This window comes from Montipora foliosa, unplaced genomic scaffold (assembly GCF_036669935.1).
Source record: "Montipora foliosa isolate CH-2021 unplaced genomic scaffold, ASM3666993v2 scaffold_66, whole genome shotgun sequence".
NCBI lineage: Eukaryota > Metazoa > Cnidaria > Anthozoa > Scleractinia > Acroporidae > Montipora > Montipora foliosa.
In genome coordinates this window covers 38,013-60,523 of record NW_027179814.1, presented here as the reverse complement: position 1 = coordinate 60,523, position 22,511 = coordinate 38,013, and the positions used below count along the sequence as shown (strand labels likewise).

Genomic DNA, 22,511 nt, shown 5'->3' with positions numbered 1-22,511 from the left:
GGGCTGTTCATTCTGGCCTTCCCTCCTTGGCTCCCCCTGCCCCGGTTCGGAGCCGTCGCTCCTAGTTGTGCTGTCTCTCTCTTTCTTCTCAGTTATGGCTCTCTCTATCCTCTCCTTAAACACCAATGGTCTCAGGGACTCGTCCAAGCGCGCTGGTGTTCTGCACTGGTTACGTTCCTTTCCTCAGGTCCCTGACATTGTCTGCCTACAAGAGGGCCCACTGCTCTTCAGACAGTGAATGTCAGTCTGGTTTCGTTCATCTGGTTTTAATGCAGTTGCTTCTGTTGGCTCTGCACACTCTTGTGGTTGCATCATTTTATTCCGCCCCACGGTCACCCTTACGAGCTCTTGGTGTGACACCGCTGGGCGTGTTGTTTTTTGCCACTTTACCCATTCTGGGCACCCGTTTCGTATCTGCTGTCTCTACGCCCCCAATCGCAACCCAGCCCGTGACGACTTCCTGGACGACGTCTCGTCTTGGGTTGATCCCACCTATCCGACCTTCCTTGCCGGGGACTTTAACACTGTGTTCGACCGCGCCCTCGATCGTCGGGGCTCCAATGTCTCTGACACTTCCCGCGAAAGTACTGCTACCTTAAAACGTCTTTTTGACTCCTGCTGTTGTCTGGACATTTGGAGGCACCTGCATCCTTCCGATTCTGCCTTCTCTTGGACTCGCTCAGACGGCCTTATGGCCTCCCGTATTGATCTCATTGGTGCCCCGTACTCCTGTTACCATCAGTCTTGACTTGCGATATTATTCCTTGTCCGTTTTCGGATCACTGTGGTGTGGTGCTTTCTTGTAGTGTCCCAGACATTGCTGCTCCTGGGACAGTTTCTGGAAGCTCAACATTTCTGTCCTCAATGATGAGGACTATATCCAGCATATCACTAATTTTTGGTCCGTTTGGAGGCAGTCCATGCTGTCCTTCCCGTCACTAGCTAAGTGGTGGGATAAGGGCAAGAGCCAAATCAAAGGCCTCACAATTAAATATTGCGCTGAGCGCTCGAAAGAAAACATCGCAGTGTCGAGACCTCCTTGGCCGACTAGCTGGGCATCTTAAGAACCGTGTTGATGCCGGTTTCACCTCCTGTGTTGAGCCGTACCATTCTACCCTGTCTGCCCTTGCTGCCCTAGACCTCGAGGCAGCTCGGGGAGCCCAAGTCCGTGCTCGGGCCAATGGGTTGAGGAAGGTGAAACCTCCTCGGCCTTTTTCTTCCGTCTGGAAAAGAAGCGTGCCGCCGACCGACTTATTTCAGCACTTCGATGCGATGATGGCACAGTGGTCTCGAGTTCAAAGGACCTATGCCAGGCTTTTGCTTCCTTTTATTCTAACTTGTTTAGTGCCGAGCCTACTGACGGGGACGTGGCTCTTTCCCTGCTCGACGCCCTCACCTCCACCTTGTCCGCCGACCAGGCTCAACAGTGTGATGGTCCTCTCCAGTCGGAGGAGTGTTATACTGCTTTATGTGGGATGGCTCGAGGCAAGACCCCGGGCTTGGATGGCCTCCCTATGGAGTTTTATGTCAAATTCTGGCCGGTGCTCGGACAGGACCTCGTGCTCGTCCTGAACTCATGTTATGAGGCTGGCACTCTCAGCCTCTCTCAGCGTCGAGGCATCATTTCTCTCATCTTTAAGACGGGTGACCGGCTGAACCCTCGTAACTGGCGGCCAATTTCCCTCCTTAGTGTGGACTACAAGCTCGCTGCCCGCGTCATCGCTGGGCGTCTCCTGAAGGTTATTCATGCCGTGGTGGCTGAGGATCAAACCTGTGGTGTCCCCGGTCGTTATATTGGTGAGAACGTCGCTTATCTCCGAGACATGGTCCATTACGCCACGCAATCCGGGTCTCCTTGTGCCATCCTCTCGCTCGACCAAGAAAAAGCGTTTGATCGCGTTGATTGGTCCTTTCTGCATGCCACCCTCTGCAGAATGGGTTTCCAAACCTCCTTTCTGCGCTGGATCCGCCTTTTCTATAATGCTGTTCAGAGTGCTGTCATTGTTAACGGTCATGTCTCAAACTTTTTCAGTCTCACACGGGGGGTGCGTCAAGGCTGCCCCCTCGCACCTTTGCTGTATGTTATGGTCGCTGAGGTCTTGGCCGCCAATATTCGAGCAAATCCCGCCATTACTGGACCTTTGCTGCCTGGACTGCCCTCACCGCTCTCTCCAATTTCCCAGTACGCGGATGACACATCGCTCATCTTGTCCTCCGATGCCTCCATTAGGGCTGTTTTTGACACCTACACAAGGTATGAGCTTGGTTCTGGATCCAAGCTCAACCTGACAAAGTCTCGCGGCTTGTGGCTGGGGTCTTGGGCTGGCCGAACTGACCCCCCTGTCCCTCTCGACTGGACATCTTCTAAGCTTAAAATCCTCGGAGTCTTCATTGGCCCGCATGACATTGATGAACTAATTGGCGGCCTCGGATAGAGGCTGTGGAACGCGTCCTCTCCTCCTGGCGTCAGCGCTCCTTGTCTTTTCATGGCAAGGCTTTGGTCATCAATTGCCTGGCCCTCGCCAGGGTTTGGTATGTGGCATCCCTGGTCCACATGCCCCCCTGGGTACTTAAAGAACTTAACTCCCTTGTTTTCTCATTCTTCTGGAAAACCAAGCGGGAGCTCGTTGCACGTGCTGTGGTCGTTCAGCCCACATCGCTGGGAGGTTTCTCGGTGGTGGACATTAAGCTCAAGGTTTGGTCGCTTCTGGGTCAGTGGGTCAAACGGTCTACTTTGTCCTCGTCAAGCTGGTCCTCCTTTGTGTCGTACTGGTTTCAATCGTGTTTTGCTGCCTCCTCTCTTGATGTTTTCTCCCGTCCCGCTGCCTTCGACAGGTCCCTGTTACCGCCATTTTACTCCTCTTTGCTTTTGGCCTGGGAGTCGCTTGGTGGCTCTTTTTCCCCCTCCCGGGGAACTTTGGTTTTCGCATCCTCTGACCCTCACGTTGTCGCCTCCGTGGCTTTTTTTCTCTGCCAAAGTCGGTTACCAGTTTCTTTTATCCTGTTCCTCTGTCACACCGCACTGTGTAGTTAAGTTCTTTCCCTCCTTTGGGGACCTTTACTGGTATGATACGTGGCGCCAGTTCCACTTCTTTGATTTTGACCGCTTTGTTGTTGATTTCTCCTGGAAGGTAGCTCATGGTGTGATTTACACTGCTGAGCGTCTTCTCTCTTTTGGTTTATCTGTCTCCTCCGCTTGTTTTTGTGGTCCTGTCGTCGAGTCACTGTCGCATTTGCTCTTTGTGTGTCCCCTTGCTCAAAGTGTTGTTGGTTGGCTACAGTCCCTCCTTTTTCATTTCTCGCCTATGTGTCCTGTGCTTGAGCGTCGCCATTTACTTTTTGGTTTCAATTCCACTGAGCTTCACGCAGTGCCCAAAGTCTTCAGTTACCTGTTGTGTGCCTGTAAGTTTCACATCTGGCTGGCCCGCAATGACTACCGCTTTCGTTCTGTCAACCTGGGGCCCTCGCCGTCATTGAGGGAGCAAAGGCCCGTGTCAAGTTCCACCTCCCCTTGCTCTTCAAGCGTTTTTCAACCCGGAGACGTCGACGTTATTTTGCCCGCCAGTGGGGGGCGGATGGAGTCATCGCCTCTATGTTTCCAACAAGCTCGTTTTTCGCTTCGGGCCACCTGCTTAATTCACCCTCTGTACCACCTGATTTGCTTAGTTTTATTTCGCCTCTGTCGCCTAATACTGGTGACCAATGCCTCAGGCGTTGGATGAGTCTGTCGACTGGTGACCTTTGGTCTGCCATTCACGCTGCTCATCGAGCAGCTCATATATTAAACTGATTTTTGGAACTGGGCCGTGGAAAAGAGGCTTGCCTCGTCCCGGCCACGGGTTGCCTCGGTATAGCACTACCTCCGAGCGTGGCCCACTTCCCTCTGGGGAAGAAATAATCAAGTGAAAGCAGAACAAATGACCAAGCAACCAACCTTCACATTCTCTTCTCTTTTCTAGGTAGCATAGCAGCGAGTGGACAGCACGACACGACAGGACGAGGAGCACGTGACCCCCATTACCACATGGTATGCGCAGACAAGTTGCGTTTTGCGGTTCCGGAGAGGTTGAAAAGGCATACTTACCTGACGCGGGAGGCACTGTGATCAGGGAGGCAGTCCTCTCAAGGTGAGGCTCTTTCATTGCACTTCGATTGGGTTGACCCTTGCGATTACCCCAAATGTGGGTAACTCGAGCGTATAATTTCTGGTAGTGGGGACCTGCGTTCGCGCTAGTCCCCGCACCAAACCCCGGTGGCAAAGTTGGCTAATGGGAAGGTTTGTTGGTAACGTTTCAGGCAGGGCAGGGAAGGAGATGCGGTGGCGGTGTAAGGACTAAGGAAGGTGAGTTGTATTTGTGAATTCCACTGCTGAAATTGTAGGTGAATGTTCCGTACTTGGTGCACTGCAAAACTGTGATTTTATTTCTTTCATTCTTGGCCGTAGAGAGAGCGAGAGGACGTGTTTATTTCAGCCGCATCGATTTCCATCGATAGACGAGTGAGACAAGAAAATGCCAGCGGGTCGAGCTCTTATCCTCGTGCATCGTTTCGAAAACGTAAGTGGATGTGTGTTTGTACTGCTCCATCGCGATAGATTTCTTTTGCGTTGTGTTATGTTGCGTTCTGGAGAGCCCGTTTTGCATTGAGTAACTGAGGACCCGCCAGATCAGTTGGCGTTACATTTCTGTGGCCAACACTTTGTGGTTTCTCTATGTTATCAGTTAATTGGATTGTTATCATAAAAAGTAAATCTTTCATGGTCAGGATAGTGTCTTATCGGCCCTTTGAATACGTACTGTCCGTGTTGAGCAGGGAACAGTAAGACTTTGAAGTGCGCTACGTCACGTAAGTCACGTTTTCGCAGGATCAATGTTGTAGTGTTGTAGCCTTCGTTGTATGCATATCATCCGGGCTAGGTTAACTTCCATCTAATGCATAACAGTGCATGCATTTTTTACTTGTCGTATCCTGTTCTTTGCTCACACGAAAAGATACGTTTCATGTCATAAACGTTGGATTGATAAGATCTCGCGCGCACGCGCTCCCTTGGGAATACAAGTTCCACTTTCTCGTGTGAACTATTTTGTTTTTGTTGTATGTCTCATCTTTGACATATCGTTGGCATGTTGTGTTCAAAAAACCTGGTTTGGAATGTTCTTTCATTAAAGGAAACTGAGATTTTTTGAGATAATCAAGTGTACAGAAGGAAAAAGGGAAGCCTACAACACGGGGTATTCCCAGGCGGTCTCCCATCCAAGTACTAACCCCGCCCGACAGGGCTTAACTTCGGTGATCGGACGAGAACCGGTGTTTTCCCTGTGGTATGGTCGTAGACAAGTAATTCGCCGTGAAAATTAACTTTGTTATAAGGGAAAATAAAAACGAGGTCAGAGCAAGCACAATGTGCATTTGTCCTCTTGCCGTCAACGCAAGTGCCATGCAATGCTGGTCCTGCTGCCCACTGTACAAGGGCGATCGTTGTGTGCGCCTCGCTTTCAGGTTGGCTTTGGGCATTCCTTCCTTGGCACGGATTGTAATCGGACCACCATATCTCGTGGCCATGAGACTGGGAGCACCTTGTCCGCTGTGAGCATTTACGGGCATCGGCTTCTCGGCCTTTTGGCTAAGATCAAGTGTAGTATCTGTTCTTATCAGCTTAATATCTGATGCTGCTCATCGAGCAGCTCATATATTAAACTTATTATTTGAACTGGGCCGTGGAAAAGAGGCTTGCCTCGTCCCGGCCACGGGTTGCCTCGGTATAGCACTACCTCCGAGCGTGGCCCACTTCCCTCTGGGGAAGAAATAATCAAGTGAAAGCAGAACAAATGACCAAGCAACCAACCTTCACATTCTCTTCTCTTTTCTAGGTAGCATAGCAGCGAGTGGACAGCACGACACGACAGGACGAGGAGCACGTGACCCCCATTACCACATGGTATGCGCAGACAAGTTGCGTTTTGCGGTTCCGGAGAGGTTGAAAAGGCATACTTACCTGACGCGGGAGGCACTGTGATCAGGGAGGCAGTCCTCTCAAGGTGAGGCTCTTTCATTGCACTTCGATTGGGTTGACCCTTGCGATTACCCCAAATGTGGGTAACTCGAGCGTATAATTTCTGGTAGTGGGGACCTGCGTTCGCGCTAGTCCCCGCACCAAACCCCGGTGGCAAAGTTGGCTAAGTGGAAGGATTGTTGGTAACGTTTCAGGCTGGGCAGGGAAGGATATGCGGTGTCGGTGTAAGGACTAAGGAAGGTGAGTTTATGTGTGAATTCCACTGCTGAAATTGTAGGTGAATGTTCCGTACTTGGTGCACTGCAAAACTGTGATTTTATTTCTTTCATTCTTGGCCGTAGAGAGAGCGAGAGGACGTGTTTATTTCAGCCGCATCGATTTCCATCGATAGACGAGTGAGACAAGAAAATGCCAGCGGGTCGAGCTCTTATCCTCGTGCATCGTTTCGAAAACGTAAGTGGATGTGTGTTTGTACTGCTCCATCGCGATAGATTTCTTTTGCGTTGTGTTATGTTGCGTTCTGGAGAGCCCGTTTTGCATTGAGTAACTGAGGACCCGCCAGATCAGTTGGCGTTACATTTCTGTGGCCAACACTTTGTGGTTTCTCTATGTTATCAGTTAATTGGATTGTTATCATAAAAAGTAAATCTTTCATGGTCAGGATAGTGTCTTATCGGCCCTTTGAATACGTACTGTCCGTGTTGAGCAGGGAACAGTAAGACTTTGAAGTGCGCTACGTCACGTAAGTCACGTTTTCGCAGGATCAATGTTGTAGTGTTGTAGCCTTCGTTGTATGCATATCATCCGGGCTAGGTTAACTTCCATCTAATGCATAACAGTGCATGCATTTTTTACTTGTCGTATCCTGTTCTTTGCTCACACGAAAAGATACGTTTCATGTCATAAACGTTGGATTGATAAGATCTCGCGCGCACGCGCTCCCTTGGGAATACAAGTTCCACTTTCTCGTGTGAACTATTTTGTTTTTGTTGTATGTCTCATCTTTGACATATCGTTGGCATGTTGTGTTCAAAAAACCTGGTTTGGAATGTTCTTTCATTAAAGGAAACTGAGATTTTTTGAGATAATCAAGTGTACAGAAGGAAAAAGGAAGCCTACAACACGGGGTATTCCCAGGCGGTCTCCCATCCAAGTACTAACCCCGCCCGACAGGGCTTAACTTCGGTGATCGGACGAGAACCGGTGTTTCCCTGTGGTATGGTCGTAGACAAGTAATTCGCCGTGAAAATTAACTTTGTTATAAGGGAAAATAAAAACGAGGTCAGAGCAAGCACAATGTGCATTTGTCCTCTTGCCGTCAACGCAAGTGCCATGCAATGCTGGTCCTGCTGCCCACTGTACAAGGGCGATCGTTGTGTGCGCCTCGCTTTCAGGTTGGCTTTGGGCATTCCTTCCTTGGCACGGATTGTAATCGGACCACCATATCTCGTGGCCATGAGACTGGGAGCACCTTGTCCGCTGTGAGCATTTACGGGCATCGGCTTCTCGGCCTTTTGGCTAAGATCAAGTGTAGTATCTGTTCTTATCAGCTTAATATCTGATACGCTGCTCATCGAGCAGCTCATATATTAAACTGATTTTTGGAACTGGGCCGTGGAAAAGAGGCTTGCCTCGTCCCGGCCACGGGTTGCCTCGGTATAGCACTACCTCCGAGCGTGGCCCACTTCCCTCTGGGGAAGAAAATAATCAAGTGAAAGCAGAACAAATGACCAAGCAACCAACCTTCACATTCTCTTCTCTTTTCTAGGTAGCATAGCAGCGAGTGGACAGCACGACACGACAGGACGAGGAGCACGTGACCCCCATTACCACATGGTATGCGCAGACAAGTTGCGTTTTGCGGTTCCGGAGAGGTTGAAAAGGCATACTTACCTGACGCGGGAGGCACTGTGATCAGGGAGGCAGTCCTCTCAAGGTGAGGCTCTTTCATTGCACTTCGATTGGGTTGACCCTTGCGATTACCCCAAATGTGGGTAACTCGAGCTATAATTTCTGGTAGTGGGGACCTGCGTTCGCGCTAGTCCCCGCACCAAACCCCGGTGGCAAAGTTGGCTAATGGGAAGGTTTGTTGGTAACGTTTCAGGCAGGGCAGGGAAGGAGATGCGGTGGCGGTGTAAGGACTAAGGAAGGTGAGTTGTATTTGTGAATTCCACTGCTGAAATTGTAGGTGAATGTTCCGTACTTGGTGCACTGCAAAACTGTGATTTTTTATTTCTTTCATTCTTGGCCGTAGAGAGAGCGAGAGGACGTGTTTATTTCAGCCGCATCGATTTCCATCGATAGACGAGTGAGACAAGAAAATGCCAGCGGGTCGAGCTCTTATCCTCGTGCATCGTTTCGAAAACGTAAGTGGATGTGTGTTTGTACTGCTCTCCATCGCGATAGATTTCTTTTGCGTTGTGTTATGTTGCGTTCTGGAGAGCCCGTTTTGCATTGAGTAACTGAGGACCCGCCAGATCAGTTGGCGTTACATTTCTGTGGCCAACACTTTGTGGTTTCTCTATGTTATCAGTTAATTGGATTGTTATCATAAAAAGTAAATCTTTCATGGTCAGGATAGTGTCTTATCGGCCCTTTGAATACGTACTGTCCGTGTTGAGCAGGGAACAGTAAGACTTTGAAGTGCGCTACGTCACGTAAGTCACGTTTTCGCAGGATCAATGTTGTAGTGTTGTAGCCTTCGTTGTATGCATATCATCCGGGCTAGGTTAACTTCCATCTAATGCATAACAGTGCATGCATTTTTTACTTGTCGTATCCTGTTCTTTGCTCACACGAAAAGATACGTTTCATGTCATAAACGTTGGATTGATAAGATCTCGCGCGCACGCGCTCCCTTGGGAATACAAGTTCCACTTTCTCGTGTGAACTATTTTGTTTTTGTTGTATGTCTCATCTTTGACATATCGTTGGCATGTTGTGTTCAAAAAACCTGGTTTGGAATGTTCTTTCATAAAGGAAACTGAGATTTTTTGAGATAATCAAGTGTACAGAAGGAAAAAAGGAAGCCTACACACACGGGGTATTCCCAGGCGGTCTCCCATCCAAGTACTAACCCCGCCCGACAGGGCTTAACTTCGGTGATCGGACGAGAACCGGTGTTTTCCCTGTGGTATGGTCGTAGACAGTAATTCGCCGTGAAAATTAACTTTGTTATAAGGGAAAATAAAAACGAGGTCAGAGCAAGCACAATGTGCATTTGTCCTCTTGCCGTCAACGCAAGTGCCATGCAATGCTGGTCCTGCTGCCCACTGTACAGGGCGATCGTTGTGTGCGCCTCGCTTTCAGGTTGGCTTTGGGCATTCCTTCCTTGGCACGGATTGTAATCGGACCACCATATCTCGTGGCCATGAGACTGGGAGCACCTTGTCCGCTGTGAGCATTTACGGGCATCGCTTCTCGGCCTTTTGGCTAAGATCAAGTGTAGTATCTGTTCTTATCAGCTTAATATCTGATACGCTGCTCATCGAGCAGCTCATATATTAAACTGATTTTTGGAACTGGGCCGTGGAAAAGAGGCTTGCCTCGTCCCGGCCACGGGTTGCCTCGGTATAGCACTACCTCCGAGCGTGGCCCACTTCCCTCTGGGGAAGAAATAATCAAGTGAAAGCAGAACAAATGACCAAGCAACCAACCTTCACATTCTCTTCTCTTTTCTAGGTAGCATAGCAGCGAGTGGACAGCACGACACGACAGGACGAGGAGCACGTGACCCCCATTACCACATGGTATGCGCAGACAAGTTGCGTTTTGCGGTTCCGGAGAGGTTGAAAAGGCATACTTACCTGACGCGGGAGGCACTGTGATCAGGAGGAGGCAGTCCTCTCAAGGTGAGGCTCTTTCATTGCACTTCGATTGGGTTGACCCTTGCGATTACCCCAAATGTGGGTAACTCGAGCGTATAATTTCTGGTAGTGGGGACCTGCGTTCGCGCTAGTCCCCGCACCAAACCCCGGTGGCAAAGTTGGCTAATGGGAAGGTTTGTTGGTAACGTTTCAGGCAGGGCAGGGAAGGAGATGCGGTGGCGGTGTAAGGACTAAGGAAGGTGAGTTGTATTTGTGATTCCACTGCTGAAATTGTAGGTGAATGTTCCGTACTTGGTGCACTGCAAAACTGTGATTTTATTTCTTTCATTCTTGGCCGTAGAGAGAGCGAGAGGACGTGTTTGTTTTTTCAGCCGCATCGATTTCCATCGATAGACGAGTGAGACAAGAAAATGCCAGCGGGTCGAGCTCTTATCCTCGTGCATCGTTTCGAAAACGTAAGTGGATGTGTGTGTTTGTACTGCTCCATCGCGATAGATTTCTTTTGCGTTGTGTTATGTTGCGTTCTGGGAGCCCGTTTTGCATTGAGTAACTGAGGACCCGCCAGATCAGTTGGCGTTACATTTCTGTGGCCAACACTTTGTGGTTTCTCTATGTTATCAGTTAATTGGATTGTTATCATAAAAGTAAATCTTTCATGGTCAGGATAGTGTCTTATCGGCCCTTTGAATACGTACTGTCCGTGTTGAGCAGGGAACAGTAAGACTTTGAAGTGCGCTACGTCACGTAAGTCACGTTTTCGCAGGATCAATGTTGTAGTGTTGTAGCCTTCGTTGTATGCATATCATCCGGGCTAGGTTAACTTCCATCTAATGCATAACAGTGCATGCATTTTTTACTTGTCGTATCCTGTTCTTTGCTCACACGAAAAGATACGTTTCATGTCATAAACGTTGGGATTGATAAGATCTCGCGCGCACGCGCTCCCTTGGGAATACAAGTTCCACTTTCTCGTGTGAACTATTTTGTTTTTGTTGTATGTCTCATCTTTGACATATCGTTGGCATGTTGTGTTCAAAAAAAAACTGGTTTTGGAATGTTCTTTCATTAAAGGAAACTGAGATTTTTTGAGATAATCAAGTGTACAGAAGGAAAAAGGGAAGCCTACAACACGGGGTATTCCCAGGCGGTCTCCCATCCAAGTACTAACCCCGCCCGACAGGGCTTAACTTCGGTGATCGGACGAGAACCGGTGTTTTCCCTGTGGTATGGTCGTAGACAAGTAATTCGCCGTGAAAATTAACTTTGTTATAAGGGAAAATAAAAACGAGGTCAGAGCAAGCACAATGTGCATTTGTCCTCTTGCCGTCAACGCAAGTGCCATGCAATGCTGGTCCTGCTGCCCACTGTACAAGGGCGATCGTTGTGTGCGCCTCGCTTTCAGGTTGGCTTTGGGCATTCCTTCCTTGGCACGGATTGTAATCGGACCACCATATCTCGTGGCCATGAGACTGGGAGCACCTTGTCCGCTGTGAGCATTTACGGGCATCGCTTCTCGGCCTTTTGGCTAAGATCAAGTGTAGTATCTGTTCTTATCAGCTTAATATCTGATACGCTGCTCATCGAGCAGCTCATATATTAAACTGATTTTTGGAACTGGGCCGTGGAAAAGAGGCTTGCCTCGTCCCGGCCACGGGTTGCCTCGGTATAGCACTACCTCCGAGCGTGGCCCACTTCCCTCTGGGGAAGAAATAATCAAGTGAAAGCAGAACAAATGACCAAGCAACCAACCTTCACATTCTCTTCTCTTTTCTAGGTAGCATAGCAGCGAGTGGACAGCACGACACGACAGGACGAGGAGCACGTGACCCCCATTACCACATGGTATGCGCAGACAAGTTGCGTTTTGCGGTTCCGGAGAGGTTGAAAAGGCATACTTACCTGACGCGGGAGGCACTGTGATCAGGGAGGCAGTCCTCTCAAGGTGAGGCTCTTTCATTGCACTTCGATTGGGTTGACCCTTGCGATTACCCCAAATGTGGGTAACTCGAGCGTATAATTTCTGGTAGTGGGGACCTGCGTTCGCGCTAGTCCCCGCACCAAACCCCGGTGGCAAAGTTGGCTAATGGGAAGGTTTGTTGGTAACGTTTCAGGCAGGGCAGGGAAGGAGATGCGGTGGCGGTGTAAGGACTAAGGAAGGTGAGTTGTATTTGTGAATTCCACTGCTGAAATTGTAGGTGAATGTTCCGTACTTGGTGCACTGCAAAACTGTGATTTTATTTCTTTCATTCTTGGCCGTAGAGAGAGCGAGAGGACGTGTTTATTTCAGCCGCATCGATTTCCATCGATAGACGAGTGAGACAAGAAAATGCCAGCGGGTCGAGCTCTTATCCTCGTGCATCGTTTCGAAAACGTAAGTGGATGTGTGTTTGTACTGCTCCATCGCGATAGATTTCTTTTGCGTTGTGTTATGTTGCGTTCTGGAGAGCCCGTTTTGCATTGAGTAACTGAGGACCCGCCAGATCAGTTGGCGTTACATTTCTGTGGCCAACACTTTGTGGTTTCTCTATGTTATCAGTTAATTGGATTGTTATCATAAAAAGTAAATCTTTCATGGTCAGGATAGTGTCTTATCGGCCCTTTGAATACGTACTGTCCCGTGTTGAGCAGGGAACAGTAAGACTTTGAAGTGCGCTACGTCACGTAAGTCACGTTTTCGCAGGATCAATGTTGTAGTGTTGTAGCCTTCGTTGTATGCATATCATCCGGGCTAGGTTAACTTCCATCTAATGCATAACAGTGCATGCATTTTTTACTTGTCGTATCCTGTTCTTTGCTCACACGAAAAGATACGTTTCATGTCATAAACGTTGGATTGATAAGATCTCGCGCGCACGCGCTCCCTTGGGAATACAAGTTCCACTTTCTCGTGTGAACTATTTTGTTTTTGTTGTATGTCTCATCTTTGACATATCGTTGGCATGTTGTGTTCAAAAAACCTGGTTTGGAATGTTCTTTCATTAAAGGAAACTGAGATTTTTTGAGATAATCAAGTGTACAGAAGGAAAAAGGGAAGCCTACAACACGGGGTATTCCCAGGCGGTCTCCCATCCAAGTACTAACCCCGCCCGACAGGGCTTAACTTCGGTGATCGGACGAGAACCGGTGTTTTCCCTGTGGTATGGTCGTAGACAAGTAATTCGCCGTGAAAATTAACTTTGTTATAAGGGAAAATAAAAAACGAGGTCAGAGCAAGCACAATGTGCATTTGTCCTCTTGCCGTCAACGCAAGTGCCATGCAATGCTGGTCCTGCTGCCCACTGTACAAGGGCGATCGTTGTGTGCGCCTCGCTTTCAGGTTGGCTTTGGGCATTCCTTCCTTGGCACGGATTGTAATCGGACCACCATATCTCGTGGCCATGAGACTGGGAGCACCTTGTCCGCTGTGAGCATTTACGGGCATCGCTTCTCGGCCTTTTGGCTAAGATCAAGTGTAGTATCTGTTCTTATCAGCTTAATATCTGATGCTGCTCATCGAGCAGCTCATATATTAAACTGATTTTTGGAACTGGGCCGTGGAAAAGAGGCTTGCCTCGTCCCGGCCACGGGTTGCCTCGGTATAGCACTACCTCCGAGCGTGGCCCACTTCCCTCTGGGGAAGAAATAATCAAGTGAAAGCAGAACAAATGACCAAGCAACCAACCTTCACATTCTCTTCTCTTTTCTAGGTAGCATAGCAGCGAGTGGACAGCACGACACGACAGGACGAGGAGCACGTGACCCCCATTACCACATGGTATGCGCAGACAAGTTGCGTTTTGCGGTTCCGGAGAGGTTGAAAAGGCATACTTACCTGACGCGGGAGGCACTGTGATCAGGGAGGCAGTCCTCTCAAGGTGAGGCTCTTTCATTGCACTTCGATTGGGTTGACCCTTGCGATTACCCCAAATGTGGGTAACTCGAGCGTATAATTTCTGGTAGTGGGGACCTGCGTTCGCGCTAGTCCCCGCACCAAACCCCGGTGGCAAAGTTGGCTAATGGGAAGGTTTGTTGGTAACGTTTCAGGCAGGGCAGGGAAGGAGATGCGGTGGCGGTGTAAGGACTAAGGAAGGTGAGTTGTATTTGTGAATTCCACTGCTGAAATTGTAGGTGAATGTTCCGTACTTGGTGCACTGCAAAACTGTGATTTTATTTCTTTCATTCTTGGCCGTAGAGAGAGCGAGAGGACGTGTTTATTTCAGCCGCATCGATTTCCATCGATAGACGAGTGAGACAAGAAAATGCCAGCGGGTCGAGCTCTTATCCTCGTGCATCGTTTCGAAAACGTAAGTGGATGTGTGTTTGTACTGCTCCATCGCGATAGATTTCTTTTGCGTTGTGTTATGTTGCGTTCTGGAGAGCCCGTTTTGCATTGAGTAACTGAGGACCCGCCAGATCAGTTGGCGTTACATTTCTGTGGCCAACACTTTGTGGTTTCTCTATGTTATCAGTTAATTGGATTGTTATCATAAAAAGTAAATCTTTCATGGTCAGGATAGTGTCTTATCGGCCCTTTGAATACGTACTGTCCGTGTTGAGCAGGGAACAGTAAGACTTTGAAGTGCGCTACGTCACGTAAGTCACGTTTTCGCAGGATCAATGTTGTAGTGTTGTAGCCTTCGTTGTATGCATATCATCCGGGCTAGGTTAACTTCCATCTAATGCATAACAGTGCATGCATTTTTTACTTGTCGTATCCTGTTCTTTGCTCACACGAAAAGATACGTTTCATGTCATAAACGTTGGATTGATAAGATCTCGCGCGCACGCGCTCCCTTGGGAATACAAGTTCCACTTTCTCGTGTGAACTATTTTGTTTTTGTTGTATGTCTCATCTTTGACATATCGTTGGCATGTTGTGTTCAAAAAACCTGGTTTGGAATGTTCTTTCATTAAAGGAAACTGAGATTTTTTGAGATAATCAAGTGTACAGAAGGAAAAAGGGAAGCCTACAACACGGGGTATTCCCAGGCGGTCTCCCATCCAAGTACTAACCCCGCCCGACAGGGCTTAACTTCGGTGATCGGACGAGAACCGGTGTTTTCCCTGTGGTATGGTCGTAGACAAGTAATTCGCCGTGAAAATTAACTTTGTTATAAGGGAAAATAAAAACGAGGTCAGAGCAAGCACAATGTGCATTTGTCCTCTTGCCGTCAACGCAAGTGCCATGCAATGCTGGTCCTGCTGCCCACTGTACAAGGGCGATCGTTGTGTGCGCCTCGCTTTCAGGTTGGCTTTGGGCATTCCTTCCTTGGCACGGATTGTAATCGGACCACCATATCTCGTGGCCATGAGACTGGGAGCACCTTGTCCGCTGTGAGCATTTACGGGCATCGGCTTCTCGGCCTTTTGGCTAAGATCAAGTGTAGTATCTGTTCTTATCAGCTTAATATCTGATACGCTGCTCATCGAGCAGCTCATATATTAAACTGATTTTTGGAACTGGGCCGTGGAAAAGAGGCTTGCCTCGTCCCGGCCACGGGTTGCCTCGGTATAGCACTACCTCCGAGCGTGGCCCACTTCCCTCTGGGGAAGAAATAATCAAGTGAAAGCAGAACAAATGACCAAGCAACCAACCTTCACATTTCTCTTCTCTTTTCTAGGTAGCATAGCAGCGAGTGGACAGCACGACACGACAGGACGAGGAGCACGTGACCCCCATTACCACATGGTATGCGCAGACAAGTTGCGTTTTTGCGGTTCCGGAGAGGTTGAAAAGGCATACTTACCTGACGCGGGTTTTTATTATCTGCCAGGTTCGTGCCTTTCCTTGTGGTACGCGTAAGTTCCGTATTGGAATTGGAGTGTGGGGACAAGCGTTTTTGGGATTTGTGGTAAGATTTTTGATTCCTGAGTTTTACTGGTGACCCTCCTGGGGACTTATGCTTGGCGTCCTGCCATAACCCAGGGTAGCCAGTCTTTCTGTTCCCTTCCTGGGAGCTTTGCTTTCCGGGGGGACTGTTTTTTCTCTTTTTCCCTTTTCATCATGCCTCTTGCGGCCTTTAAGAGGACAGTAGTCCTCGACCTTTCCGATGTTCCAACCTCTGTTCCCAGGGCGGAACTTGTTACAGCCATCAAGGGAAAGTTCACCCCCTTTGTGATTGACAGTATTCAGTTTGTTCCCGTAAAACTGGTTCAGATTACTTTCGCTGACCCAAAATGTAAAAATATTGTTGAAGGTTATGATTTTGTCACTTTAGCTGGTGCTAAGTGCAAAGTCATGTATGCTGGGCCTCGAGCTCAAAATGTTATGTTGTATCACTATCCCTTTGAGGAGAGTGATGATCGCCTCCGGCCCTACTTTTCCTCGTACGGGAAGGTGGAGACGATAAGGCACCAGCATTACCCGGGTGACCCTGCAATCTGCACTGGAGCCCGTATCATCAAAATGGTTCGTTCTGGCCGGATCCCTCGTAATCTGGACATTGCTGGATATAAATGTAAGGTGTGGTATGTGGGTCAGCCGGCCGAATGTGATATCTGTCGTGGGGAACACCTCACCAAAAACTGTGACTTGCGCGGGAAGTGCCGCAGGTGTCGGGAGCCTGGTCACATGGCCAGGGATTGCCCAACCCCCCCAATGCCTGGGGGAACCCACCATCTTCGCCTGCGACCCCCGCCCATCCGTCCGCTTCACTTGTTGTTGGTGCCACTCCCCCGGAGTCGCTGCCTCCCCTCCTGGATGTCAGTTCTGGTCCTGAGGACCTTCCCACTTCTCCTGCAAGCTCTGACCATGAGGACTCTGGGGACGAGGGGGTAACCCTTCGTCCTCCTGCCCCCACGCAACCTGGTATTTCAAGTTGGGGTTCCCACACCGACCTCAGGGACAATGAGTTATCCCCCCTGGTACTCCACCCATGGCCTCTCCTGCCACCAGTAAATGTTAAGGAGGGTGCGGCCCTCCCTAAAACGGTAATGGTGGGTCCTCGACGCGCGTGCAGGTGGCTGCCTCCCCCGCCGCTGCGTCTGATGGTTTGGCTGCGCCACAGAGTAATACAATGTTAACACTAGTAGTAACGTAGTTGGTGTAATGGACAATACTACTATAGTTAATGGAAAAGAAATGGAAATGGATAATAGTAATAATGTAGTTACTGGAAAAGAAATGACAAATAATGCTGTAGTTAATGGAAAAGAAATGGAAATGGATAATAGTAATAATGGAAAAGAAATGGATACGAATGATAATGAACTAGTTAATGAGACTGAATACAGTCAAAGTATATTTAGTGACGATGACCCTTTAACGGGCATCAATGTAACCCCTGTAAATACCCCACAGGTTCTATCTCTGTCTCCCGTAATGGTTAACGAGGTCGAGCTGACTGATTCACCAGTCACTAAGCGTGGACTTTCGGATGTTGAGGCTTCCTCTGATGATCAGGTCAAGTCTAAGAAGAAAGCGAAGAAACCTCTTCCTGGTTCTGCGGTCCCCGGCCGCTCGAAGTCTGGAAAGGGCAGGGAGTCTGGGAGGGCTGTTCATTCTGGCCTTCCCTCCTTGGCTCCCCCTGCCCCGGTTCGGAGCCGTCGCTCCTAGTTGTGCTGTCTCTCTCTTTCTTCTCAGTTATGGCTCTCTCTATCCTCTCCTTAAACACCAATGGTCTCAGGGACTCGTCCAAGCGCGCTGGTGTTCTGCACTGGTTACGTTCCTTTCCTCAGGTCCCTGACATTGTCTGCCTACAAGAGGGCCCACTGCTCTTCAGACAGTGAATGTCAGTCTGGTTTCGTTCATCTGGTTTTAATGCAGTTGCTTCTGTTGGCTCTGCACACTCTTGTGGTTGCATCATTTTATTCCGCCCCACGGTCACCCTTACGAGCTCTTGGTGTGACACCGCTGGGCGTGTTGTTTTTTGCCACTTTACCCATTCTGGGCACCCGTTTCGTATCTGCTGTCTCTACGCCCCCAATCGCAACCCAGCCCGTGACGACTTCCTGGACGACGTCTCGTCTTGGGTTGATCCCACCTATCCGACCTTCCTTGCCGGGGACTTTAACACTGTGTTCGACCGCGCCCTCGATCGTCGGGGCTCCAATGTCTCTGACACTTCCCGCGAAAGTACTGCTACCTTAAAACGTCTTTTTGACTCCTGCTGTTGTCTGGACATTTGGAGGCACCTGCATCCTTCCGATTCTGCCTTCTCTTGGACTCGCTCAGACGGCCTTATGGCCTCCCGTATTGATCTCATTGGTGCCCCGTACTCCTGTTACCATCAGTCTTGACTTGCGATATTATTCCTTGTCCGTTTTCGGATCACTGTGGTGTGGTGCTTTCTTGTAGTGTCCCAGACATTGCTGCTCCTGGGACAGTTTCTGGAAGCTCAACATTTCTGTCCTCAATGATGAGGACTATATCCAGCATATCACTAATTTTTGGTCCGTTTGGAGGCAGTCCATGCTGTCCTTCCCGTCACTAGCTAAGTGGTGGGATAAGGGCAAGAGCCAAATCAAAGGCCTCACAATTAAATATTGCGCTGAGCGCTCGAAAGAAAACATCGCAGTGTCGAGACCTCCTTGGCCGACTAGCTGGGCATCTTAAGAACCGTGTTGATGCCGGTTTCACCTCCTGTGTTGAGCCGTACCATTCTACCCTGTCTGCCCTTGCTGCCCTAGACCTCGAGGCAGCTCGGGGAGCCCAAGTCCGTGCTCGGGCCAATGGGTTGAGGAAGGTGAAACCTCCTCGGCCTTTTTCTTCCGTCTGGAAAAGAAGCGTGCCGCCGACCGACTTATTTCAGCACTTCGATGCGATGATGGCACAGTGGTCTCGAGTTCAAAGGACCTATGCCAGGCTTTTGCTTCCTTTTATTCTAACTTGTTTAGTGCCGAGCCTACTGACGGGGACGTGGCTCTTTCCCTGCTCGACGCCCTCACCTCCACCTTGTCCGCCGACCAGGCTCAACAGTGTGATGGTCCTCTCCAGTCGGAGGAGTGTTATACTGCTTTATGTGGGATGGCTCGAGGCAAGACCCCGGGCTTGGATGGCCTCCCTATGGAGTTTTATGTCAAATTCTGGCCGGTGCTCGGACAGGACCTCGTGCTCGTCCTGAACTCATGTTATGAGGCTGGCACTCTCAGCCTCTCTCAGCGTCGAGGCATCATTTCTCTCATCTTTAAGACGGGTGACCGGCTGAACCCTCGTAACTGGCGGCCAATTTCCCTCCTTAGTGTGGACTACAAGCTCGCTGCCCGCGTCATCGCTGGGCGTCTCCTGAAGGTTATTCATGCCGTGGTGGCTGAGGATCAAACCTGTGGTGTCCCCGGTCGTTATATTGGTGAGAACGTCGCTTATCTCCGAGACATGGTCCATTACGCCACGCAATCCGGGTCTCCTTGTGCCATCCTCTCGCTCGACCAAGAAAAAGCGTTTGATCGCGTTGATTGGTCCTTTCTGCATGCCACCCTCTGCAGAATGGGTTTCCAAACCTCCTTTCTGCGCTGGATCCGCCTTTTCTATAATGCTGTTCAGAGTGCTGTCATTGTTAACGGTCATGTCTCAAACTTTTTCAGTCTCACACGGGGGGTGCGTCAAGGCTGCCCCCTCGCACCTTTGCTGTATGTTATGGTCGCTGAGGTCTTGGCCGCCAATATTCGAGCAAATCCCGCCATTACTGGACCTTTGCTGCCTGGACTGCCCTCACCGCTCTCTCCAATTTCCCAGTACGCGGATGACACATCGCTCATCTTGTCCTCCGATGCCTCCATTAGGGCTGTTTTTGACACCTACACAAGGTATGAGCTTGGTTCTGGATCCAAGCTCAACCTGACAAAGTCTCGCGGCTTGTGGCTGGGGTCTTGGGCTGGCCGAACTGACCCCCCTGTCCCTCTCGACTGGACATCTTCTAAGCTTAAAATCCTCGGAGTCTTCATTGGCCCGCATGACATTGATGAACTAATTGGCGGCCTCGGATAGAGGCTGTGGAACGCGTCCTCTCCTCCTGGCGTCAGCGCTCCTTGTCTTTTCATGGCAAGGCTTTGGTCATCAATTGCCTGGCCCTCGCCAGGGTTTGGTATGTGGCATCCCTGGTCCACATGCCCCCCTGGGTACTTAAAGAACTTAACTCCCTTGTTTTCTCATTCTTCTGGAAAACCAAGCGGGAGCTCGTTGCACGTGCTGTGGTCGTTCAGCCCACATCGCTGGGAGGTTTCTCGGTGGTGGACATTAAGCTCAAGGTTTGGTCGCTTCTGGGTCAGTGGGTCAAACGGTCTACTTTGTCCTCGTCAAGCTGGTCCTCCTTTGTGTCGTACTGGTTTCAATCGTGTTTTGCTGCCTCCTCTCTTGATGTTTTCTCCCGTCCCGCTGCCTTCGACAGGTCCCTGTTACCGCCATTTTACTCCTCTTTGCTTTTGGCCTGGGAGTCGCTTGGTGGCTCTTTTTCCCCCTCCCGGGGAACTTTGGTTTTCGCATCCTCTGACCCTCACGTTGTCGCCTCCGTGGCTTTTTTTCTCTGCCAAAGTCGGTTACCAGTTTCTTTTATCCTGTTCCTCTGTCACACCGCACTGTGTAGTTAAGTTCTTTCCCTCCTTTGGGGACCTTTACTGGTATGATACGTGGCGCCAGTTCCACTTCTTTGATTTTGACCGCTTTGTTGTTGATTTCTCCTGGAAGGTAGCTCATGGTGTGATTTACACTGCTGAGCGTCTTCTCTCTTTTGGTTTATCTGTCTCCTCCGCTTGTTTTTGTGGTCCTGTCGTCGAGTCACTGTCGCATTTGCTCTTTGTGTGTCCCCTTGCTCAAAGTGTTGTTGGTTGGCTACAGTCCCTCCTTTTTCATTTCTCGCCTATGTGTCCTGTGCTTGAGCGTCGCCATTTACTTTTTGGTTTCAATTCCACTGAGCTTCACGCAGTGCCCAAAGTCTTCAGTTACCTGTTGTGTGCCTGTAAGTTTCACATCTGGCTGGCCCGCAATGACTACCGCTTTCGTTCTGTCAACCTGGGGCCCTCGCCGTCATTGAGGGAGCAAAGGCCCGTGTCAAGTTCCACCTCCCCTTGCTCTTCAAGCGTTTTTCAACCCGGAGACGTCGACGTTATTTTGCCCGCCAGTGGGGGGCGGATGGAGTCATCGCCTCTATGTTTCCAACAAGCTCGTTTTTCGCTTCGGGCCACCTGCTTAATTCACCCTCTGTACCACCTGATTTGCTTAGTTTTATTTCGCCTCTGTCGCCTAATACTGGTGACCAATGCCTCAGGCGTTGGATGAGTCTGTCGACTGGTGACCTTTGGTCTGCCATTCACGCTGCTCATCGAGCAGCTCATATATTAAACTGATTTTTGGAACTGGGCCGTGGAAAAGAGGCTTGCCTCGTCCCGGCCACGGGTTGCCTCGGTATAGCACTACCTCCGAGCGTGGCCCACTTCCCTCTGGGGAAGAAATAATCAAGTGAAAGCAGAACAAATGACCAAGCAACCAACCTTCACATTCTCTTCTCTTTTCTAGGTAGCATAGCAGCGAGTGGACAGCACGACACGACAGGACGAGGAGCACGTGACCCCCATTACCACATGGTATGCGCAGACAAGTTGCGTTTTGCGGTTCCGGAGAGGTTGAAAAGGCATACTTACCTGACGCGGGAGGCACTGTGATCAGGGAGGCAGTCCTCTCAAGGTGAGGCTCTTTCATTGCACTTCGATTGGGTTGACCCTTGCGATTACCCCAAATGTGGGTAACTCGAGCGTATAATTTCTGGTAGTGGGGACCTGCGTTCGCGCTAGTCCCCGCACCAAACCCCGGTGGCAAAGTTGGCTAATGGGAAGGTTTGTTGGTAACGTTTCAGGCAGGGCAGGGAAGGAGATGCGGTGGCGGTGTAAGGACTAAGGAAGGTGAGTTGTATTTGTGAATTCCACTGCTGAAATTGTAGGTGAATGTTCCGTACTTGGTGCACTGCAAAACTGTGATTTTATTTCTTTCATTCTTGGCCGTAGAGAGAGCGAGAGGACGTGTTTATTTCAGCCGCATCGATTTCCATCGATAGACGAGTGAGACAAGAAAATGCCAGCGGGTCGAGCTCTTATCCTCGTGCATCGTTTCGAAAACGTAAGTGGATGTGTGTTTGTACTGCTCCATCGCGATAGATTTCTTTTGCGTTGTGTTATGTTGCGTTCTGGAGAGCCCGTTTTGCATTGAGTAACTGAGGACCCGCCAGATCAGTTGGCGTTACATTTCTGTGGCCAACACTTTGTGGTTTCTCTATGTTATCAGTTAATTGGATTGTTATCATAAAAAGTAAATCTTTCATGGTCAGGATAGTGTCTTATCGGCCCTTTGAATACGTACTGTCCGTGTTGAGCAGGGAACAGTAAGACTTTGAAGTGCGCTACGTCACGTAAGTCACGTTTTCGCAGGATCAATGTTGTAGTGTTGTAGCCTTCGTTGTATGCATATCATCGGGCTAGGTTAACTTCCATCTAATGCATAACAGTGCATGCATTTTTTACTTGTCGTATCCTGTTCTTTGCTCACACGAAAAGATACGTTTCATGTCATAAACGTTGGATTGATAAGATCTCGCGCGCACGCGCTCCCTTGGGAATACAAGTTCCACTTTCTCGTGTGAACTATTTTGTTTTTGTTGTATGTCTCATCTTTGACATATCGTTGGCATGTTGTGTTCAAAAAACCTGGTTTGGAATGTTCTTTCATTAAAGGAAACTGAGATTTTTTGAGATAATCAAGTGTACAG

At 49.4% G+C, this 22,511-nt stretch overlaps 21 non-coding genes across 21 annotated transcripts; 15 read left to right on the top strand and 6 right to left on the bottom strand.

Moving 5' to 3' along the window:
- Positions 1-3,691: 3,691 nt before the first annotated feature.
- LOC137990155 (U2 spliceosomal RNA) lies at positions 3,692-3,882 on the top strand. The gene has a single exon (XR_011121173.1). It is a non-coding gene; the product is annotated as a U2 spliceosomal RNA (small nuclear RNA).
- A 194-nt stretch (positions 3,883-4,076) lies between these two features.
- On the top strand, positions 4,077-4,240 carry LOC137990183 (U1 spliceosomal RNA). The gene has a single exon (XR_011121197.1). It is a non-coding gene; the product is annotated as a U1 spliceosomal RNA (small nuclear RNA).
- Positions 4,241-5,216: 976 nt separating this feature from the next.
- On the bottom strand, positions 5,217-5,335 carry LOC137990161 (5S ribosomal RNA). The gene has a single exon (XR_011121178.1). It is a non-coding gene; the product is annotated as a 5S ribosomal RNA (ribosomal RNA).
- A 268-nt stretch (positions 5,336-5,603) lies between these two features.
- LOC137990146 (U2 spliceosomal RNA) lies at positions 5,604-5,793 on the top strand. The gene has a single exon (XR_011121164.1). It is a non-coding gene; the product is annotated as a U2 spliceosomal RNA (small nuclear RNA).
- A 194-nt stretch (positions 5,794-5,987) lies between these two features.
- Positions 5,988-6,151, top strand: LOC137990182 (U1 spliceosomal RNA). The gene has a single exon (XR_011121196.1). It is a non-coding gene; the product is annotated as a U1 spliceosomal RNA (small nuclear RNA).
- Positions 6,152-7,125: 974 nt separating this feature from the next.
- LOC137990167 (5S ribosomal RNA) lies at positions 7,126-7,243 on the bottom strand. Its single transcript, XR_011121184.1, has one exon. It is a non-coding gene; the product is annotated as a 5S ribosomal RNA (ribosomal RNA).
- A 268-nt stretch (positions 7,244-7,511) lies between these two features.
- LOC137990204 (U2 spliceosomal RNA) lies at positions 7,512-7,703 on the top strand. The gene has a single exon (XR_011121217.1). It is a non-coding gene; the product is annotated as a U2 spliceosomal RNA (small nuclear RNA).
- Positions 7,704-7,898: 195 nt separating this feature from the next.
- Positions 7,899-8,061, top strand: LOC137990193 (U1 spliceosomal RNA). Its single transcript, XR_011121206.1, has one exon. It is a non-coding gene; the product is annotated as a U1 spliceosomal RNA (small nuclear RNA).
- A 979-nt stretch (positions 8,062-9,040) lies between these two features.
- Positions 9,041-9,160, bottom strand: LOC137990170 (5S ribosomal RNA). The gene has a single exon (XR_011121187.1). It is a non-coding gene; the product is annotated as a 5S ribosomal RNA (ribosomal RNA).
- A 265-nt stretch (positions 9,161-9,425) lies between these two features.
- Positions 9,426-9,617, top strand: LOC137990196 (U2 spliceosomal RNA). The gene has a single exon (XR_011121209.1). It is a non-coding gene; the product is annotated as a U2 spliceosomal RNA (small nuclear RNA).
- A 194-nt stretch (positions 9,618-9,811) lies between these two features.
- Positions 9,812-9,977, top strand: LOC137990190 (U1 spliceosomal RNA). Its single transcript, XR_011121203.1, has one exon. It is a non-coding gene; the product is annotated as a U1 spliceosomal RNA (small nuclear RNA).
- A 982-nt stretch (positions 9,978-10,959) lies between these two features.
- On the bottom strand, positions 10,960-11,078 carry LOC137990160 (5S ribosomal RNA). The gene has a single exon (XR_011121177.1). It is a non-coding gene; the product is annotated as a 5S ribosomal RNA (ribosomal RNA).
- Positions 11,079-11,345: 267 nt separating this feature from the next.
- On the top strand, positions 11,346-11,537 carry LOC137990195 (U2 spliceosomal RNA). The gene has a single exon (XR_011121208.1). It is a non-coding gene; the product is annotated as a U2 spliceosomal RNA (small nuclear RNA).
- Positions 11,538-11,731: 194 nt separating this feature from the next.
- Positions 11,732-11,895, top strand: LOC137990181 (U1 spliceosomal RNA). Its single transcript, XR_011121195.1, has one exon. It is a non-coding gene; the product is annotated as a U1 spliceosomal RNA (small nuclear RNA).
- A 977-nt stretch (positions 11,896-12,872) lies between these two features.
- Positions 12,873-12,991, bottom strand: LOC137990159 (5S ribosomal RNA). The gene has a single exon (XR_011121176.1). It is a non-coding gene; the product is annotated as a 5S ribosomal RNA (ribosomal RNA).
- Positions 12,992-13,259: 268 nt separating this feature from the next.
- On the top strand, positions 13,260-13,449 carry LOC137990143 (U2 spliceosomal RNA). Its single transcript, XR_011121161.1, has one exon. It is a non-coding gene; the product is annotated as a U2 spliceosomal RNA (small nuclear RNA).
- A 194-nt stretch (positions 13,450-13,643) lies between these two features.
- On the top strand, positions 13,644-13,807 carry LOC137990179 (U1 spliceosomal RNA). The gene has a single exon (XR_011121193.1). It is a non-coding gene; the product is annotated as a U1 spliceosomal RNA (small nuclear RNA).
- Positions 13,808-14,783: 976 nt separating this feature from the next.
- Positions 14,784-14,902, bottom strand: LOC137990148 (5S ribosomal RNA). Its single transcript, XR_011121166.1, has one exon. It is a non-coding gene; the product is annotated as a 5S ribosomal RNA (ribosomal RNA).
- A 268-nt stretch (positions 14,903-15,170) lies between these two features.
- On the top strand, positions 15,171-15,362 carry LOC137990202 (U2 spliceosomal RNA). The gene has a single exon (XR_011121215.1). It is a non-coding gene; the product is annotated as a U2 spliceosomal RNA (small nuclear RNA).
- A 5,638-nt stretch (positions 15,363-21,000) lies between these two features.
- LOC137990154 (U2 spliceosomal RNA) lies at positions 21,001-21,191 on the top strand. The gene has a single exon (XR_011121172.1). It is a non-coding gene; the product is annotated as a U2 spliceosomal RNA (small nuclear RNA).
- A 194-nt stretch (positions 21,192-21,385) lies between these two features.
- Positions 21,386-21,549, top strand: LOC137990178 (U1 spliceosomal RNA). Its single transcript, XR_011121192.1, has one exon. It is a non-coding gene; the product is annotated as a U1 spliceosomal RNA (small nuclear RNA).
- The last annotated feature ends 962 nt before the right edge of the window (positions 21,550-22,511 follow it).